Source organism: Cornus florida, unplaced genomic scaffold (assembly GCF_030987335.1).
Source record: "Cornus florida cultivar Cherokee Brave unplaced genomic scaffold, ASM3098733v1 CherokeeBrave_3.0.0_Hap2_Chr01, whole genome shotgun sequence".
NCBI classification, from domain to species: Eukaryota; Viridiplantae; Streptophyta; class Magnoliopsida; order Cornales; family Cornaceae; genus Cornus; species Cornus florida.
In genome coordinates this window covers 82,285,903-82,289,783 of record NW_026775571.1, presented here as the reverse complement: position 1 = coordinate 82,289,783, position 3,881 = coordinate 82,285,903, and the positions used below count along the sequence as shown (strand labels likewise).

At 32.7% G+C, this 3,881-nt stretch overlaps 1 long non-coding RNA gene across 1 annotated transcript; it reads right to left on the bottom strand.

Moving 5' to 3' along the window:
- Window positions 1-1,627: 1,627 nt before the first annotated feature.
- On the bottom strand, window positions 1,628-3,680 carry LOC132302980 (uncharacterized). The gene is made up of 2 exons (XR_009481029.1): window positions 3,281-3,680; window positions 1,628-1,879 (listed from the first exon to the last, which is right to left on the bottom strand). It is a non-coding gene; the product is annotated as an uncharacterized LOC132302980 (long non-coding RNA).
- Window positions 3,681-3,881: the final 201 nt, after the last annotated feature.

The window sequence follows — 3,881 nt, the reverse complement described above, 5'->3', positions numbered from 1 at the left end:
GGAGGGCAATCCATGTTTGTTGTTGATGTTCCATACTTATGAAGAGCAAGTGACATGTGTCTCTAACCTAGTGATGTGTTTGGATTGTGAGCTTAAAGAAAGGATTAATGGGTTAATTTGATATGTTGTGCTATTCGCCATGTTGTTTAGACAATATATGCTTAATTTTTCATCCATGCTTGTTGAAACAACCACACACACACACTTTGTTGCAATACATGTTCTTCCCCTCATTAATCATTCATCAAAGGTATAGAAAAGCTATACTTAGTGGTGATCTCTAAACCCCAAGATCTCTCTCTTTTATTCTCTCTATTGCATTATTGTTTACTTTAGTTTAATTTGCATTTAGTTTAATTCAACCAACCAATAACCATTTTGATCACTCGACCTACTAACCCTAATCTTGATTCCTCAACCTAGTACGACACTCAATCCCTTGGGACGATCACAACTCACCCTAGCTATATTTTTAGTGAAAGGTAGTAGTGGCAATTTATAAATGTAAAACTTGGCCACACATTGCATAAACTTTGGGTTTGAGACCATGACACCACCAGCCATAGTTTTGTCCAAACTATTGATTTAATTTTTTATTTTTGTTAGAAAAAGGAAAAAAAAAAGAAAAAAAAAAGAAAAAGAAAGAAAGAATGGATAAAAATCATTTGCATCTTTATACTCTATTATGGGCCACTTAGTTCAGCACATTATATACAGCATCTGGATGTGTACTTGAATTGGTTTAGTAGAAAACTTAAATCTATCTTGCTTTCTATGTATGGACAGTTATGTTTTTGGCAAAAATAATGATTTTTTTGGATGCTTATAGAAAGTATTATGTAGCGGTATCCTATTTCATGTCACCAACTTACCACATAAAGGATATAAGCTATAATTTCCAAATTTCAGATATTCCTATGATATTTTACACTGAAATGTTTGATCTTATCACGCGGGTTTTAGAAAAAAAAAAAATTATAATATATGATAAATCTATGGCTCAAAAATTTTTGCACCAAAGTTCAAACTCTGACATTGTCGGACTTTAATCTTAAACTCACAAAGATTAATTTGATTGCATTGTCTAACTTAATTAGCTTATGTTGCAGTTAATTAAGAAATCTTGTGTTGACTCTTAATTAAACACATGAAAAAGGGACACAATTCCAAAGGACTCAGTTCAAACTCTTAACATTGTCAAACACAATTTTTTATTTTTCTAGTTTGTTCTAATGGATATTTATACTGATGTTGACAGGGCCTGGAGTACTTCTTGACATCACACCTGAAAAGATTGAAAAGTTCTCTATACACCGCAAAAATGGTCACTTTAGGCATGTGACCCCTATACACCACAAATATGGCCACTTTAAGGCACGTGACCCCCTTAACATGAGTCTAAAATGGAGGTAGAAATGTATAATTCATCCAAATATATAATTGACAATTTATAAAGAAAAAAAAAAAAAAAAAAGACAACAATGAACAAATGTAACCTATGAGTTAAATATATTACCTTTGAGCATGCTCCTAATGACCTTGTGAAAATCTTGTGAGGAAAAAGAAAAATAAAAATGTAATACCAACAAATCTAAAAATAAAATAAAATCATATAATAATGACTACATTCTAAAAAAAATAAAAGGTATTTATTGATCACCTCTAGAATTTTCACAAATTTTCTAGGCCAAATAACTGTACTTGTGTGAGCATCACGAAACTAATACATTCCAGATAGGTTTCCTCGATACAAAGGACAATCCCTCTTGATGACATCATTTTAGCCAAACTCTCCAGCAATCTGGACCAAGTGGATCATAATCATCCGATAGCGCCTTGGGATCTGTTGATGCAATCTCTCACTTGCCAATAACTACACCTGGCCCATTAAAGTGTAACAGCTCACATAGGCAACCTAGTACATTAGTTGGAGTAGGATTTGACATAGCATTGGCCTAAGAACCATCACTAGCATTTTGGGACTACAATAAAATCTAGCTTAGATAATATAAGCTTTTCTTTCATTTTGAGAGATCAAGTGTTCGATGACTCTTAGTAAGGGCAAAAATATATGGTAAGTGTGTGTATCTGCATTAACTTTTAGCAAGAATATATATATATATATATATATATATATATATATATATATATATATATATATTTACAAAAAACTGACTTGTGTCTCATTATCGGACCAACTACTTTGATATCGGATATACCGTTAGGATGAGGTTTGACAAATCACATTGAACATAAAGCTCAATGAAGGCCACAATCATGACTTTTTGCAAAATCAAACTAGAGTAATTTACATGAACTCTTAAAAAGCACATGGCATATCCTTGTCATACACACGATGCCTTGACATTAATGTGTGATATGTATCTAACATGTATGGTTGGACATACACCTAACAAGCATGTTAGATAATTCAAATTTATTATACAATTATACACAAATTCTTTTATTATCTTCATTTTTAGGCAAAAAATGAAAAAGCTGCATTAGAATAACAGTAGATTTTTTTTTTTTTGTGATTAAGTAATTTATTTCCATTCAACTTTTCCTGCATTAAGCAATATTTTTCTTTTAACTATTACTACTTCGTGTCATCATCTCTCTTTTAAAACTTGTGAAAATTATTTTGTGGTTAAGTTCTTTATTCACAAGGGAAAAAAATAATCCATATATATATAGTTTCTATGTTCACAAATTTTGATAAGATGAATTCCTAATTCCGGAGAATAACCTTTTTATTCTTTTTAGAATTCTAACATTCCATTTCCAGGTGGCAAATCCAGTCTCACTCCCATGAAGGAAGTAAAGGCTCATGATTGCCAACTATTTTTGCTCTTGTGATACACTCAATAAGAAGGTTTTCCAACACCATCCAAAATAAGTCGAATAAATAAAATAGTGAATCATAATGCTGGACTAGAATCAAGAGATGATTATATATAGCACAAACAATATATATAGTACATAATACAAATAAAAAGAAAAAATAATAAAACCCAAATCCAGCCAAAAACAAACCAAATTCAGCCAACACAATTTACAATAAAACCAGAGAAAAAAAAAAAAAAAATCCATGCATGAATCCTAAAAATGTTTGAGAAGTTGGGATTGAATAAAGCCCTAAAAATGTTTCAGAAAGGGAGATTGAAAAAAGCCCTAAAAATGTTAGAGAAAGACAGATTGAAGAATTTCCTAAAATTTTTGAAAAAGAGAGATTGAAAAAACCCCTAAAAATGTTAGAGAAAGAGGGATTGCAGATTACCTGAAGAATGAATGTGCGTTCAGATCCTTAGAGGGTAGAGAGATGGTTGAAGATATAGCTCTGCCTTGGTCTGGGTCAGAACAGTTCGAGATGGTTTCTCTCTGAACTCTCTGACTTCAAGCTTCCTCAGCAGAAATAAAGGAAGAAAGAAACTAATTAGAGCCTTGGTCTGGGTCGAATTTGTCAACCAATAGGGAAATTTGAGCAGGAACCTTTGGGTTAAGTAAAAACGGGTGTAGATTACTCTGTTGAAGCTCAATTTCTCCAGTGGGCGTGATGGGTTCAGAGGCTGCTACTGTGAAAAAGAGACAAAGGCATTTGGTAATGGGGACTAGTTGTGCTAGAGAGCAAATACAAATAAAAGCCGCTAGGGTTCGTCTAAATGAAAAGGTAATTAATTTTTTTTCCCACACGGGCTTTGACTGATTATCAACTTTGGCACGGGAGTGGGAAATTGTATGGGCGGGCTTATATCAAGTGATATTTTACCCTATTTTATCCCATGAAACTGTGTGGGAAAGGTGAGATATTAGCCTCTTTCATTAAGGAGGTGCTTACATTTCATTAAAGTTGACTTTTATTAACGAGGCGCTTACACCCC